The sequence below is a fragment of the Dama dama genome, chromosome 18, assembly GCF_033118175.1.
Source record: "Dama dama isolate Ldn47 chromosome 18, ASM3311817v1, whole genome shotgun sequence".
NCBI lineage: Eukaryota > Metazoa > Chordata > Mammalia > Artiodactyla > Cervidae > Dama > Dama dama.
In genome coordinates, this window is record NC_083698.1 from 27,633,566 (window position 1) to 27,651,989 (window position 18,424).

At 37.0% G+C, this 18,424-nt stretch overlaps 1 non-coding gene across 1 annotated transcript; it reads right to left on the reverse strand.

The window, feature by feature from the left end:
• Window positions 1-14,505: 14,505 nt before the first annotated feature.
• On the reverse strand, window positions 14,506-14,578 carry TRNAR-GCG (transfer RNA arginine (anticodon GCG)). The gene has a single exon. It is a non-coding gene; the product is annotated as a tRNA-Arg (tRNA).
• Between the last annotated feature and the right edge of the window lie 3,846 nt (window positions 14,579-18,424).

The window sequence follows — 18,424 nt, forward strand, 5'->3', positions numbered from 1 at the left end:
TACCGTTGAGCCTCAAAATACAATATTACTTTGAATAAAAGTATTCATTACTTTAAAATTCTTTGGTATTTCTAAAATTTTCTGACTTAGAAATGATTTATTTCTAGTCTGAATCAACAAGTTGAGCTTATTATGGGATTGCACAGAAAGGGTCCACAGTAATTCCAAGAGAAGTTCTTATTATAGGCTGAATTATTATTCATGTCACGCCCTCCACATCCTTACTGTGCTTTCCTGGAGGCTGAGTTCACTTCTCTTCCCCTGTGATTTGGGACTGTCACATGACCTGCTTTGGTCAATGGATTGTGAGGGTCCAATGTACTTATGTGGTTTACTCCCTTGATCTCTCTTCATCATGAGAAGAGAATGGCCCAGACATTAGAAGAGACATGAAGCCCAGCTGATATCAACAAAGCCAACAACCAACCCACAGGCCTCATGTAAACATGAACAAGAAATAAATATTTACTGTTGTAAGCCTCAGGTATTTGGGGGTTACTTGCAGAAATAGCAGAAGCTGAAACTGTAAATCAAATCTACACTGATTTGACTCTAAATCATATGCCTGCAATATTACCCTTAAATAGCTTTGGATTAGAAAATAAAGGTAGGAATTGTCAAAGCCACTACTAGTCTTGGAATACATCTGTATAACTTTGAAAAAGTACAATAATGCTATGTTTCCTCGCTCTATAACCAATTTCCTTTCTTCACCCTCCAAAGGAAAATGCTTTACCCACCATGATTCATAGGGACAATCAATGGTTAACATCAGTGTCAATAAAACTCACTATATAGCGTTCAGTCATGAGAATCAAGTGATTTTCCCTTTGGTCATGAAGCCAAATTCTGCTTTTGAGTTGAGATTTAATAAGAAAAAATCTAGTATGCTTTATCCATGCCTATAATTATTTTCAGACAGCTAATTATGTCAAAATTAAAACAAAACTATATTTAATCAAGCTGTAACTCAAACAAGAGCCTTCTCAACCAACACCCATGAAAAGCAATCCAGAAATAATAATAAAAGAAGCTATATTCATTTTCATTCTAAAAACTGAAACCACAACTACTATAAATGGGTACACAGGGAATGAATGAGCTTTCACTTTACTCAAGTTCTTTAAATTTACAGGAGAGTTATATATGAAAATAGATCCCATATTATATGGAATGACCATGGAACTACTCTATTTCATAGAAAATACAGTTGGAAAAACACTTAACTCTGAGAAAAAATTCTACCAGTAAGGTATCCACCCATGGTCATGCATAAGTAAATGCAAAATGAAAACCTTCTGGAAGCAGTCTATCTTCATGGAGTTAAACATGTGCACAGAAGGGCCACACAATTAAAAGGAAAACTATGTAGCAGTGATAAGAGACAAATAGCAGAAAGATTTAAAATTACCAAGCAGTGAATACTAATAATACACGTGAACTTAATAGTTCATGATTCTTTTGAAAAAAAATAAGAAACGGATTTGTGATCTATAGGGGGAGAGGAATCCCTCTTTCACTTAAATAATTTAAAATAATAGCCGGGTCTCCCGCACTGTAGGCAGATGCTTTACCCTCTGAGCTACCAGGGAAGCCCATTTATTAAGCACCAGGAATGTGACAATAAAGAGTTTAATGTAAGTGGGAAACAACCTGACACAGTAAACAAATGACACAGATGAAAACTTCCACAGTTTAAGTAACACGCATGTATGCGTGCTCAGTAGCTTCACTTGTGTCCAACTCTTTGCGACCCTATAGACAACAGACCGCCAGACTCTTCTGTTCATGGGCTTTTCCTGGCAAGAATACTGGAGGGGGTTGCCATGCCCTCCTCAAGGGGATCTTCCTGACCCAGGGATTGAACCCACAACCCATGCATCTACTGCACTGCATGCAGATTCTTTACTGCTGAGTCACCGGGGAAGCCCTTAAGTAATATGTTTTCACAACTACTAAAAAATGGATGTGCTTAAATATAAATTAAAGTGATAAACACGTGACAAGATTAAGATAAAAACAGAGAAGATAACTAAGATCAGAAAAGAAAGATAAGATATTATAACTAATACCACAGAAATAAAAAAAAGGTCACAGGGGACTATTATGAACAATTATACCTAAAAATTGCACAATCCAGGAGAAATAGGTAATTTCTAAAAACATACAAAGTACCAAGACTGAATTATGAAGAAACAGAAAATATGAACAGATTTATAACTAGTAAGGAGGATGAATCAGTAATTAAAAATCTCCCAACAAGGGAAGAACCAAGGACCAGACAGCTTCACTGGTGAATTCTACCAAACATTTAAAGAATTAATATCAACCCTATTTAAACTCTTCCAAAAAAAGAAGGAACACTTCTAAACTCATTTTATAATGTCAGAATTACCCTTGATACCAAAGCCAGAAAACACACTACAAAAAAAAAAAAACTAAAAATCATGATCTCTGATTAATACTGACGCAAAAATCCTCAACAAAACACTAGCAAACCAAATTCAACGGTGCACTAAAAAACTTATACATCATTACCACCAAGTGGAACCTGGTTTATTTATTCATTTATTCTTACAATGCAAAGGTAGTTCAACATACAAAAGTCAATCAAATGTAGTCACCACAAGACAAAATGAAGGACAAAAATTTATCTCGATGCAGAAAAAGAATTTGACAAAATTCAACACCTATTCATGATTAAAAAAACTCAACAAACATAGAGATAGAGGGAAATGATATTAACATAATTAAGGCCATATATTAAAACTTCTGCAGATCCATTGCACAATAATGTGAATACACTTAACACTACTGAACTATACATTTAAAAATGGCGAAGATGATAAATTTTACATCATGTGGTTTTTATAACAATTTTTAGGAAGTGAAGAGAGAACATGTATCCAGATTTTTTCACAGATGTTTTACTGAAACATGCACTTGGAGGAGACTGAAAGGAACAAACAGTAAGCAGTCCAGGTGGAATGAAGTGGTGAGATGAATAAGTATTGATAGTTATATGTGTTAAATGATAATAACATGATAGGAAACCAGAACCGTTACATAAGTACCAATATACACAGTAGCCTGTAGTTCAAATGTCAGGATATATACCTTTATAAGAGATTTAAATGACAATAATTTTCTTCAAAGATTTAGTACCTACTTCATTATCATTACTGTATTAGTTGCTAAGGTAGCCATAACAAAATACCACAGACGTGTTTTTTCCTACAATTCTGAAGGCTGAAAGCCTGAGATCAAGATGTCAACAGGTCTGCTTTCTCCTCAGGTCTCTCTCCTTGGCTTCCAGACAGCCTTTTCTCAGTGCACATCCCTGATGTGGTTCTCTATCTGTCCTAATCTTTTCTTATAAGGACACCAGTCAGATTGGATTAGGGCTCACCATAATAGCCTCACTTAATCATAATTACCTCTTTAAAAGCCCTATCTCCAAACACAGTAACAGTCTTTAAGGTAACAGGGGTTAAGACTTCAACATACCAATACAGGAGGAACACAATTCAGTCCGTAACAATCATACTGTTTAAAGTCCTAGTTAATTGTACATGTGGTTTTTGCTAAAGAAAAACAGAACTTATGGGTGAATAGTTCAGGTCATATGCTATCAGCCAGGGATAATAAACGCAATGGACAAGAGTTTGAGCAAGCTCCGGGAATTGATGATGGACAGGGAAACCTGGTGTGCTGCAGTCCATGGGGTCACAAAGAGTCAGACATGACTGAGTGACTGAACTGAGGGAAAATAAGAGAATGTAATTCTTTTACGTTCTCAGCATCACCAGCCACTTATCATTTCACAAATTATACATTTCTATAGATGTAGCTTTTTTTTGTTTGGTTGGTTAGTTGGACGACTGGTTAACTATTCTATATTTTATTCAGTAGCAGGGAAAATAAAAACATCAAAAGCAGGCTGTCAGGGCCAAGTGAAAGTTTGGAAGAACATCTCTATAATTCTGCAAGATTGTTCCCAAGAGATTTCACAACATTTCCATGGGGAAGTCTGAGAGCAAAACTTTTCTTCAAAAGGTTTTAATATTCTGGCCTCCAGACTTATCCTGGACTGGGACATCTCCAGCTATTTTTAAATGAAATTTTTAAAAAACTGTAGGACTATTTCAGAAGTTTTTCTTTTAATATTGTAAATGAAAAGGTGACTTAATTTTGACCCCTGGAAAGAGAAAATGTTTTCTCTTTTCCGGGTTCATTTTACAGTCACTTCTGTAATACACTCAATAGCCATTTATTTTCTCTTCTGAATTTTTAACTGATTTAAATTCTTAAGAAAATTATTTTCTTGCACACACTGACTAATTTTCTCAGTATCACTAACATCAGTAAATATTTATGAAGGCCAGCTGCATTAACTACATACATACACATATATTCTTAACAAAATACAGCACAAGAGCAATTTTTAATTTAAGAGCCTAAACAAATGTGTTTATTTGGTGGTTTAGTTTCTGTTAATGGAATCTGACAGAATTAAGGAAAACAACCCAATTCATAACTTTCTATAATTTATGAAGAGCTATGTAGCAGAGACATTACTTTGCCAAAGGTCCATCTAGTAAAAGCTATGGTTTTTCTAGTAGTCATGTATGGATGTGAGAGTTGGACTATAAAGAAAACTGAGCACCGTAGAATTGATGCTTTTGAACTGTGGTGTTGGAGAAGACTCTAGAGAGTCCCTTGAACTGCAAGAAGATCCAACCAGTCCATCCTAAAGGAAATCAATCCTGAATATTCACTGGAAGGACTGATGGTGAAGCTGAAACTCCAATACTTGGGCCACCTGATGCGAAGAACCCCTCACTGGAAAAGACCCTGATGCTGGGAAAGACTGAAGGCGGGAGGAGAAGGGGAGGACAGAGGATGAGATTGTTGGATGGCATCACTGACTCAATGGACATGACTCTGAGTAAACTCCAGGAGCTGGTGATGGACAGGGAGGCCTGGCGTGCTGCAGTCCATGGGGTCGCAAAGAGTTGGACACAACTGAGAGACTGAACTGAACTGATGTACCAAATATATTCCCTTTTCAATAATATGAGATCCAGCACATTTTTAAATCCATAAAATAGAAAAATACAATATAATAATTTGGAACAATTTCTAAATGGATGAAAATAAGATTGTTCAACTTTAAACATAATTTGAGACCAGTTTACCATATCAATAAGCACATCTCTGTTTACACAGATTTGATGTTCCCAGCTATCATTATTTTTAAATGTACAAGCAAATTCATGAACTTTACACCCCAAATATTGTTTACAAAGGCCCAAGTTTTTTCCCCTGATTATCTTACAAATATTGATCTACATGAAACATTATTTTAAAAGTAACGTATTTCTACTTGTAGGTTGGGTGATGATTAAATATTTAATCTCTTTACTACACTAATAACATTCTTACATACGGCTTACTGAAGAAAAAAAGTCATTCTAGTTCAATAGGAATATCAGCTAGAATACTGAGTACCAAAAGCAGGCATACAACATTCAAATGCAGTGACTAAATGTTAAATTTTAAATAGACTGATAGAATATTAAATTTTCCTCTATAAACCTAGATACATAGACACAAAATACTCTTCTACTTCCCTGAAAAGTTCAAGAAACAAAGCAATGTCATGCTAGTATTTAAAATGTTAACATCAAAGAAATAGTGATGATGATTTATATTCTGCTCCTTTTTTAAATTTCTTTGAAGACATAGAAAATCCAATTTTTTGTAACTCCTGGATTAGACTGGACCCCGGTGTCCATTAACATAGCAATAAAGGGCTTCCCTGGTGGTCCAGTAGTTAAGATACACCTTGCAATGTGGTAGACATGGGTTCGATCCCTGGTCCAAGAAGATCCCACATGCTGCAGGGCAACTAAGCTCATGTGCCATAATTACTAAGCCTTCACTCTAGAGCTTGCGAGCCACAACTACTGAGCCCGACTTTGCTGCAACTACTGAAAACTGAACACCCTAGATCATGTGCTCCACAACCGGAGAAGGCAATGAGAAGTCCAGGAACCACGAGAGTAGTCCCTGCTTGCCACACTAGAGAAAGCCAGCTTGTAGCAAAAGACCCAGCACAGCCAAAAATAAAAATAAATAACAAGTAATTTTTAAAATATAGCATAAAACAGGGGATAGGATGAGTGGAGAATAGATCATATTTAAATATTAACTTCCATCTAACTGTCAGAGCACTGATGTCTTCTTGGCTCTCGAGATCATCCTAACAAAGTAAATATGAGAGCATGAATGCCAGGCAATATTCCTTCCAGACAGTCTAAAAACATGAGAAGACAAGTCTGTGACACCCATTTAGAATAAGCCCTCACTCGCTACATAAGACTTACATAAAGCAAACATTTTCATCTCCTAATTATCTACCACCCAGTATACTTCTGGACTATCCATTACCATTAATTTTTCAGCCTAATGAAACAAATTAATTGCAGTACCATTTTTTTTTACTATTTATTGAAATATAGTTGATTTACAATGGTAATTTCAGGTGTACAGCAAAGTGATTTAGTTATAAATATACATATATTCTTTTCTTACATTTTCTTCCACTATAAGTTATTATAAGATATTGAATATATTTCCCTATTATATACAGTAGGTCCTTTTTTGGTTATCTATTTTATATATATTCATGTGCATATTTTAATCCCAAACTGCTAATTTATCCTTCCCTTTGACAGAGTCAATTCCTAGGCAGGTTGTTAAGTCCAGGGGTCCCTGAGGAGAGAGGGGTCTGGGGTTCTTGAGGAGGAGGAAAGGATAAACTTTGTTTTTTCTCTACATTCCTTTGTCTTAGTCACATAAAACATTTTTTTTTTTTTCTTTAAGCCCGGAACTGATGATTACACAACAATTTAGTTTAAACTCTGTACTAAGGATTATACCACAACAATGTATCCTGCTTGAGGACAGTTTCTCTTTCCTGAAAACCTTCTGGCTAATCCTCTTATCTTAAAATGTAAATTATGAGAGTGGGTCTAGTAAGATCTTTACAACCTTGAGACATTCTTTTGATCTATTGTAATAACCAATCAAAAAAGTATATAACTCCCTAGCTAACACTAGGGAGGGAGCACTCTTCCTCCCCCTTCTCATGTCTAAGTCAGAAGCCTTTTCATACTTTAATAAAACTGCTACACAAAAGCTCTTGAGTGATTAAGGCTGGTCCCTGGTCCTGAAACTAAATCTCCTTCTTCAGAGTTCACTAATCTGACGTCGTTCACTGTAAGCTATCGCCTTCCTCCCCTTTAGTAATCATAAGTTTGTTTCTGTTTCTATGAGTCTGTTTCTGTTTTATAATAAAGTTCACTTGTATCATTTTTTAAGATTCCACATATAAGTGGTATCTTATTGTATTTATCTTGGTCTGGCTTACTTCACTTAGTATAATAATCTTTAGGTCCATTTATATTGCTGCAAATGGCATTATTTCATTATTTTTCATGTCTAAGTAATATTCCATTGTACATACACACCACATCTTCTTTATGTAGTCATCTGTCTAGAGACATTTAGGTTGCTTGCATGTTTTGGCTATTATAAACAGTGCTGCTATGAATACTGGAATACATATATCTTTTTAAATTTTCTCCGGATATATGCCCAGGAGTGGGATTTTAGGATCATATGGCAGCTCTGTATTTAGTTTTTTAAGAAAACTCCATACTGTTCTCCATAGTAGCTGTAAAAATTTACATTCCCAGCAACGGTGTAGGATGGTTTTTTTCTTCCACACCTAACGTTATTTGCAGACTTTTTAATGTTGGCCATTCTGATTGGTGTGAGGTGATACAACATTGTAGTTTTGATTTGTATTTATTGAATAATTAGCTATATTGAGCATCTTTTAGTGTGCCTATGGTTACCTGTATGTCTTCTTTGCAGAAATAACTTTTTAGATTTTCTGCCTATTTTTCTGCCCATTTTTTTCATGCAGCCATGAAATTAAAAGACACTTGCTCCTTGGAAGAAAAGCTATGACCAACCTAAACAGCATACTAAAAAGCAATAACATGATTTTGCCAACAAAGGTCTGTCTAGTCAAAGCCATAGTTTTTCCAGTAGTCATGTATGGATGTGAGAGTTGGACTATAAAGAAAGCTGAGCACCAAAGAAGTGATGCTTTTGAACTCCAACACCTGTTGGAGAAGACTCTTGAGAGTCCCTTGGACTGCAAGGAGATCCAATCAGTGCATCCTAAATGAAATCTGTCCTGAATATTCATTGAAGGGACTGATGCTGAAGCTGAAACTCCAATACTTTGGACACCTGATGTGAAGAACTGATTCATTTGAAAAGGTCTGAAGCTGGGAAAGGTTGAAAGCAGAAGGAGAAGGGGACGACGGAGGGTGAGATGGTTGGATGGCATCACCGACTCGATGGACATGAGTTTGAGAAAGCTCTGGGAGTTGGTGATGGACAGGGAGGCCTGGTGTGCTACAGTCCATGGGGTCGCAAAGAGTCAGACACAATTGAGTGACTGAACTGAACTGCTCATTTTTTGACTGGGTTGGGATTTTGCTTTTTGGACACCGAACTGTAAGAGCTGTTTGTATATTCTGAAGATTAATCCCTTGTCAGTCATATCAGTTGCAAACATTTTCTCCCATTCTGTAAGATGTCTTTTTATTTATGACTTCCTTTGCTATGCAAAAGTTTTTAAGTTTAATTAGGTCTCAAAAGTTTAATTAGACCTAATTAAGTTTAATTAGGTCTCAAAAGTTTTTCAGTTTAATTAGGAGATGGATCCAAAAAGATATTGCTTCAAATTATGTCAAAGAGTATTCTATGCTTTCCTCTAAGAATTTTATAGTATCCAGTCTTAAAATCTAGGTCTTCAATACACTGTGACTTTATCTTTGTGTATGGTGTAAGGAAGTGTTCTTAATTCATTCTTTTACATGTAGCTGTCCAGCCTTCCCAGTACCACTTATCAAAGAATCTGTCTTTTCTCCATTGTATATTTTTGCCTCCTTTGTCATAGATTAGGTGACCATAGGTTTGTGGATTTATTTCTGGACTTCCTATCCTGTTCCACTGATCTGTTATTTCTGTATTTGTGCCAATACCACACTGTTTTGATGACTCTGGCTTTGTAGTATAGTCTGAAGTCAGGGAACCTGATTCCTCCAACTCCATTTTTATTTCTCAAGAATAAAATAATAATAATTTCATTTCAAGAATAAAATAATAAAATTGCTTTGGCTATTTGGGGTCTTCAGTGTTTCTACACAAATATTAAACCTTTTTGTTCTTATTCTATGAAAAATGCCATTGGTAATTTGATAAGAACTACACTGAATCTGTGAATTGCTTTGGGTACTATAGTCATTTTCACAATATTCTTTCAATCCAAGAACATGGGATATCTCCACATATGTTTGTGTTATCTTTGACTTCTTTCATCATTTCTTATAGTTTCCTGAGTACTAGTCTTTTGCCTCCTTAGGTAGGTTTGCTAGATATTTTATTCTTTTTGTTGCAATGGTAAATGGGATTGTTTGCTTAATTTCTCTTTCTGATCTTTCATTGCTAATGTATAGAAATATAAGAGATTCCTGTGTATTAATTTTGTATCCTGCAACTTTACCAAACTCATTGATGAGCTCCAGTATTCTGCTAAGTATCTTTAGAATTTTCTGTGTACAGTAAGTATCACGTCATCTGCAAACTGGTCTTATTTCTTTTCCAATTTGGATTCCTTTTATTTCTTTTCTTTTGATTATCCTGGTGAGAATTTCCAAAACTATGTTGAATGAAAGTGGCAAGAGTGGACATTCTTTTCTTATTCCATATCTTTTAGAGGAAATGCTTTCAGTTTTACAGCACTGAGTATGATGCTAGCTGTGGGTTTGTCATATATGGCCTTTACATGTTGAAAAACACTAAAATGAAAATATGGAGCTACACTGAGTACATAATACAGTCAAATAAAAATACTTTTATATGTTTTTTTGCCTTTGCTTACCTTCTTGAGTGAGAAGTTGATTGCATTTTATAACTGATTTCTATGCTTCTATTTCTCCATTAAAACATTACCAAGTCATCAATGATTCTACCTTTGGTTAGTGGTTAGAAAACCTCTCCTGTCAGCACTTTTGTCTAATCTTACAATGAAAAAACTGGCATGTGTACATATAAGAGCAGACATATTGACTATGTTTGATGGTTGGCACAAATTGGAAATGAAACACATTACCTAACACATTATCCACATTACTGAGAAAGCAGATTCCTTTTGCAAGATTTATTCCTAATTCTTTTGAGGTTAGTGAGCAAAATGTGGTAAGAAGGAAAACTGCTTTTGAAACCTGTTATATTCCTCTCGCTTCTCTGTAAGGATTCTCCTGTTATCTCAGCAATCATTTAGATGTGGATAACTCTAGCCCAACTCCTTCCCTTCCCTCCAGGACAACATTTCAACTTTTCAACCTAATGGCTGACACTTCCATCTGGATGTTCTGCTAACACCTCTGGCTTTAAAATGTATTCAAAATGGAGCCTCTCATCTGGGTCCTCCATCTACCTCCCTTTCTCCTATCTTAATAAATCTCCCTTCTTATTAAAAGTTTTTTTGATGTGGACCATTTTTAACGTCTTTATTGAACTAGTTACAATATTGTTTCTGTTTTTTATTTTGCTTTTTGGCTGCTAAAAATGTGGAATCTTAGCTCCCCAACCAGGGATCAAACCTGCACCCACTGCATTGGAAGGCAAAGTCAGAACCACTGGACCACCAAGGAAGTCTCATCCCTTCTTACTTTTCTGTTTCCTACTTGCCATTATTATCTGTCCCCCATCTTTGAAATCATAGTATGGGTCCTTCATCCATGTAGATGCTACATCAGCCTGTCTTTACCAAGCTAAGCTCCTATTTTTGTGTCTACTGTTGTTAAAGCCTTCAGTACCTCCTTGAAGCAATTGGTCCTATAATCTGCTATAAGATGTGTATCCCTTCAGCACACCTGTCCCAGGCCACCACTAGCCCATTTGATGCTTTTGTACAAATCAGAAAAGACATCCTACCTTCAATACGTTTGACTTATCTGTCAGGAAACTTGTCATAACATATTTACAATGACTGAAACATGGTCACAAAAGATATAGAAATGTAAAGAGTTTCCATGTGAATGCACCCTCTAAGATTTTCAGTGGAACATTAGGCAGCCCTATGACCCTAGTGTTCCTCAACTCTATACATTTTAACAACCCCATCACCTGTGAAAATAAATGCACACCTGTCAGCTTAGGACAGAAAACTCATCACACTTGGCATCAGCCTGCATCTTCTGTATTATTTCCTATTTCCTACCTTTTTACTTACCTATGTTCCACTCTAGCTGGCACATTTTTCCAGAAATAACACACTTGTCTATCATCTTGCTTTTAATCCTTTATCTCCTTGGTATGCCCTCTATCCTTTTTTTCACCTGTAAATATCCCATCTGTTTTTCAAATGTCATTTCTTCCATGAAGACATGTATCTTTTTCCCACCCTAAATAGAAGTGAGTATTCTCTTTGAATCTCACTGAACTTTGTTTCCACCCCAGTTACAATATTGTAATATACTGCCTTTTATTAGAGTTATTGGCTCATCTGATTGATTCTGTACTAGATTGTAAACTTCTGGAAGCTCTGGGTATTATGTCTGATTTTACATCATCTTTAGGGTCAAAATGACTTCCCTGGTGGCTCAGACGGTAAAGTGTCTGACTACAATGAGGGAGACCTGGGTTCAGTCCCTAGGTTGGGAAGATCTCCTGGAGAAGGAAATGGCAATCCACTCCAGTATTCTTGCCTGGAAAATCCCATGAATGGTGGAACCTGGTAGGCTATAATTCATGGGGTCGCAAAGAGTCGGACACAACTGAGTGACTTCATTTTCTTTCACTTAGGGTCAAAATGAGGATTTCATGCAGAATAATTTATTTTTAATTTGTTTAGTTGAACTAAATTAGTAGGCCTTACTCCCAATAAATATGCACTATATTTTTGTGGTTAAAAGCTTTCCTTATTCCTTAGGAACATTATCAAGGAATTTTTTATTTAGTATTGAATTGGCAAAAAAATAGAATAAATAACTATGTTTCTAGTCTTCTTATCTATATCACATTTCATTTGCTTTATTTCTCCATTAGCTGAATAATGGGCAATTGCTATAAAATGTATAACCCATAAGATATATGCTCACTATTTCATTTTGTTCAACCAGCAGTGTTAAATATAATTCCTTCTTGCCTCTGTCTTATAAAGTCAGTCTATCCTTGATTATATAGATCTCATTCCTCTGACATTTTCACTGCAAATAAATAAGAAAAGTCTTTTCAAAGAGAGTGGGTAACAAAGTGTTTTCTTATTTTAAAAGGACCAGATCCAGTTCACAAATAATTATGGGACAGGAAGCATCTTAAATCTTTCACCTGCTGTGACTACTATGCCACTATGGATTTTAAAGAGCTCAAGATCTCAACTGAGTTGAGCACTATTCATTCATCTTATCATTTTGTTGTTAAAGTTATACAGACAGTGCTAATGAGACATCATTTATTTGAGTCAATTTGTTTAACTTGTAAATATGTGATAAATATATGATTTTTAAAGAATATGCTTCTCAGGCCCTGAGACATACTAAATAAGTATGTGTCAGAAACTGGGCCCTAGACGTCAGTCGAAAATGGTGATGATCAATGATACAAGGATACAAATGCAAACAAGGTTGACAATACTTATAATTTAAAATCATCTAAAAATCCTGTTATTCCATATTTCTTTCATTGATCGAGATACTTGGCATTCAATTGCCCTCTGAGATTCAGTTCAGTTCAGTCATGTCCAAATCTTTGTGACCCATGGACTGCAGCACATGGGGCTTCCCTGTCCATCACCAACTCTGAGAGCTTATTCAAACTCATGTCCATCAAGTCAGTGATGCCATCCAACCATCTCATCCTCTGTCATTCCCTTCTCCTCCTGCCTTTAATCATTTCCAGCATCAGGGTCTTTTCAAATAAGTCAGTGCTTCACATCAGGTGGCCAAAGTATTCGGGTTTCAGCTTCAACATAAGTCCTTCCAGTGAATATTCAGGACTGATCTCCTTTAGGATGAACTGGTTGAATCTCCTTGCAGTCCAAGGGACTCTCAAGAGTCTTCAACACCACAGTTCAAAAGCATCAATTCTTCTGCACTCAGCTTTCTTTATACTCCAACTCTCACATCCATACATGACCACTGGAAAAGCTACAGGTCTGACTAGACAGACCTTTGTTGGCAAAATAATGTCTCTGCTTTTTAATATGCTATCTAGACTGGTCATAACTTTTCTTCCAAGGAGCAAGCGTCTTTTAATTTTATGGCTGCAGTCACCATCTGCAGTGATTTTGGAGCCCCAAAAAATAAAGTCTCTCACTGTTTCCATTGTTTCCCCATCTATCTGCCATAAAGTGATGGAACCAGATGCCATGATCTTAGTTTTCTGAATGCTGAATTTTAAGCCAGTTTTTCACTCTCCTCTTTCAGTTTCATCAAGAGGCTCTTTAGTTCTTCTTCGTTTTCTGTCATAAGAATGGAGTCATCTGCATATCTGAGGTTATTGATATTTCTCCCAGCAATCTTGATTCCAGCTTGTGCTTCATCCAGCCCAGCATTTCTCATAATGTACTCTGCATATAAATTAAATAAGCAGGGTGACAGTATATAGCCTTGACGTACTCCTTTCCTGATTTGGAACTAGTCTGTTTTTCCGTGTCCAATTGTAACTGTTGCTTCTTGGCCTGAATGAAGATTTCTCAAGAGGCAGGTCAGTACACAATTATGTACTTTTTAAAAAATGTGTATGTGTATGCAGCACTTCACAGATCTCCATATCTATTAATAAGAAGTGGAAACTACTTAGAAAATCAGTGATGACAATTTCAGGCATCTCACTGGTGTGAGATGGGCTTCTCAATAAGAAATTTTATAACCTTTTTGTGCCCACAAAAGTTCACACCATGTATCGCTTAGTCCAATCCTAAAACCAATTAAGTCTGATTCTATTCTATAAACATGCTTATACATAAAGAGTTATTTCACAACTATTGCTGTTACTTTTTGGAGGTGAATGTGCACTGTCAAATTACCTAAAGATTATGAGATTAACCTAAACAGAGAAAGGAAGAGATGAGGTCAAACTTTTAACCAAAGTCAACAAAAGCACAACTTTCCTGCATACTCTGTGTAGCTCCAAAACAGGAAATGATCGAAATTCCTCTAATATTTATTCTTTGAACAGCATTCCTTCAACCTTTTCCATTTAGAAGTTGTTCATGCTAAGTATGAGATCACTCTTTGAAGTAAATTTACAGTAATATGTTCAAACCAAGATTGCTTACATTAGAGCCTCCATCCATGGGATTCTTCCAGGTAAGAGTACTGGAGTCGGTTGCCATTTCCTTCTCCAGGGGATCTTCCCAACCCAGGGATCGAACCTGGGTCTCCTGCATCGCAGACAGATGCTTTACCATCTGAGCCACCAGGAAAGTGAGCAAATGCTGTTGGAAAAAATGGTATTGATAATTTGATCGGCACAAAATTGCCACAAATCTTCCATTTGTAATAAGAGTATTTGCAAAGTGCAATAAAGTAAAATACAGTAAAATGAACGATTAATTATCATAGAATTAATCACAGAATTATCATAGGCCATTATAAAACATCCTATGAGTTAGGTATTAACAATACCCTTCCCTCACCCTTTTTTAAAAGATGAGAGCAGTAAAACAGAGAAAGTTAAGAAACTTATCCCAAATAACACAGCCACTAGTGATAGAGGCAGTTTTGGAATCCATCCATCAAGTCCCTGAGTTTGTTTTATGTACTGTTTCATTTGTATGTACTACTTCCTTTATTATTGACTAAAATATTAAAGAATATTCACATCTTCCTACTGGAACTCATATCTGCAAATTTTGACACACGCAGACTGAGCTTGTTAGAAATAATGGCCACAAAACTCTCAAAGCAAAAGCTAAAATCAGTGTGACATGATATGAACAAAACAACTACGAATTAATAATTTATGGGAATTTACACAAAAAAATAGTTGACTGTGAAAACAAATCAACCATTGATTTCTTTAAAAAAATGAACTTTTTAAGTGACATAAGTATGCAATACAAAACAGTTATCTAATAGTGAAATAGCTTTTATGGAATCTGCTTGTCTATACTAGTTGGGGTAGGCCAAGGAAAGCTATGGTAACAGATGACAAATACATTCCAGTTACTTCAGTGGTGTGAAACTGAAAAGTTTATTTTTCATGCATGCTATATGTCTTACATTTTGGCAGGGGTTTCTGTACCCATTTTTCACAGCTGGGACTTTCTGGAACGCCACTGACTGAGGGAACAAGCATCATCTCTTATTTCTTTCACCACAGCAAGTCATATGGCTGTGCCTACCTTCAAGCAGGTAGGGACGTGCCATCAGAAATAGAGGGGAAATATTGGTGAGAAGGTTTTCAATCAAGATTTATCAGCACATAGCTCCCAGATAAATACACAAAATCAGTACTCAGGTTAAAAGGAAGATAGAGGAGCAGGATGTGACTATAGACAAGCAATCAACATTTTCTGCTACCATCAGAAATGCTAGAAATAATAAATATGATAGTAGTGCCCAACATTCATTGAGAACTCACAAAAAGCCAGTCACTGTGCATTGTAGCCACTTGTCATTTAAACCCAAATCCCACAGAGAAAGTGCTTTTTTGTCTATCTTCTAGAACACAAAACTGAAGAACAGAGAAGTAAAATATCTTTCTGGACCTCCGAGCTCGTTAACTTGGAGCTAGGTTCAAGAAACTAGATAATCTGGTAATACTCCCTCTTGGAATTACTCCGCTATACAACTTCCCCTATAGTGCTTCTCTTCTGATTTGCACATGATTCAGCGTTTAGAGCATTTTACCTCTGGATATTACAGACTTTGCAACTATATTCATCATTAGATCATGAGTGCAAAGTAGAAACTGACCCTGGTGGTTTAACTATAACCGGAAAAGACAACTTCCACAAAATTTTCTCATAAAGCCTGTTGCCAAGATTGTTGAGAACAACATGTGCTTTCCCAGATTACAGTGATAAGGTCGATGTTGCTGAGGGCTACAAGTCCTAACGAAGCAGCAGGTCTTCGGGAGAGGGATATTTCTGCTGGCCTCCACAAAAGCCTGTGCAATGGTTTCTTGGGGAGGAGCTGGTTAAGTTGGTTGGGAAACATTGAATAGATTCATGCTGTGGGAAGGGCCATCAACAGGAAATGGTCACTAGATTCTCTTAAATCCACTGAGCTTACAGAGGGGTACTGCTGCAATCAGCTGAGTATCACCATGCTGTCCATTTACTTGAAGACTGCAAGACTCCTTCTGCTCTAAAGAAGGAGTAATTAAAGAAAAAAAAGAGTGTCTGCCAAAATAGACTATTCAAATTACTCACCCACAACTGGGAATTTACACCAATCCTACCAAGAAAAAAAGTAACTATTTCAGTGTCTTGTATCTGCTGAGCTGTAAATCTCTTCAACAGCTGTTTACTGTCATGGGCTGGCAGGTGCCAGTGTCAAACGGCCTCTAGCAAACACATACAAACACATGCACACCCCCATGTCTTCCTTTCATGTCCAAGTTCTTTCAAGTCCATTGGATCTCTGCATATCCACTGGATCCTTTCTCTCACTCTTGGGGTACACAAGACTCAGAGGAGATCCTCAGAGATATTAGATAAGGCTCTTGATCAGGCCATGGCTGGTCTGCTACTTCAGCCCCATGATAAACAAGGGGTTTCCCTTTATTTTATTTTTAGGCTGTGCTGGGTCTTCACTGCTGCACAAGGCTTTCTCTAGTTGTGGCCAGTGGGGGCTACTCCTCACCGCGGTGCACGAGCTTCTCTTGTACAGTACAGGCTCTAGGGTGTGCAAGCTGCAGTAGTTGCAATGTGTGGGCTCAGTAACTATGGCACACAGGCTTAGGTTACTCTGTGGCACATGGGCTCTTCCAGGACCAGGGATTGAACTGGTGTCCCTTGCATTGCAAAGTGGATTCTTAACCACTGGACAACCAGGGAAGCCCCCAAGGGGCTTCTAACAGTATTCTAGTCTCCCTGGTTACACGTTGGAACCCTGGGAAGTGATGTACCAATTTCTTTCTGCTAAGGGTGTGGGAGTGAGGGAATTCAGAGCAGGATTTGGGTCTCTCTCATTAGCTCTTACATCATCATACATTCTTTGATTTTGGCATAATCTCCATGCTTTATCACCTTCAGGACCTTGGATTCTAATACCCAAAGCCAAGATCTTGAACTTTAAAGTGCCTTATGTGTCTCAAGCACTTGGTTCCTAAGAATTTCACCTCTGCTCTAAGTTTCAAAATCCATTTATCATTCCAACTGTTTCCTTTCAAAGCTACACATGCCCTCCCTCTGTGGGTGGTGTATAAAGAAAATTATATTGTGGGGAAAGGGTAAATGGGTTCCAAGCTCCCCTACAGAGGAGTAGGAAAGCGGGATCAAGAACTCTGACTAATGTATCTCAAAATATAACATTATTTGTTGGATAAGTATGGGTGTTTCTCCTATGCTGAGGTTATTCTAAGAACTGTAATAGCTACACTTAGGTAGCATTTGATGATACCATGTGTCAGTATCTTAGATGACTTTACCCGCTAATCCTCACAAAACATTATGAGTTGGAGTTTTTATCTCCTTTCACAGATAAAGAAAGGGAGTCTCAGACATGATTATTAATTTGGCTAAATTCACACCAGGTAGTAGATGGTGGAGCCAGGCACTATGTTAGGCCCTGAGTGTTGAAAGATTAACAGTACAAAGATGAATGTGCCAATAGGTACAGACATCAGAAACTCAAATGGAACCAGACAGCCCATGTGACTAGACCTGCTGATGAGGTTTACACACACAGGAAGGACATTTGACTAAGGACTATGAATGACTTCCTAAAGAGATTAAGTCCTGAGTTGATTCAAGAAGACGAAGCAGGAAGGTTAGGTAAGTGAAAGAAATGGGGGAGGAAGAAAATAAAGAGTATTTCAGGCCCAAGAAATAGAATCAACAAAAGCACAGAGGCAAGATTACATAGAATGATTTGCTCCCTACTTAGGTTTATTTCTCCAGTTACCAACTTCTGTGTAACAAGCCACCTGAAAACTTAATGTCTTATAACAGCAGTTATTTTGCTGCAATTTGGACAGGGCTTTGTGGGAACTCCTTATCTTATCTCTGCACTGCCTGGCTTCATCTGGGAGAACTTAAAGGCTAGAGCTAGAATCAACAAAGGGTGACTCATATGCGAGCTGATAATGGCAATAAGCTGAG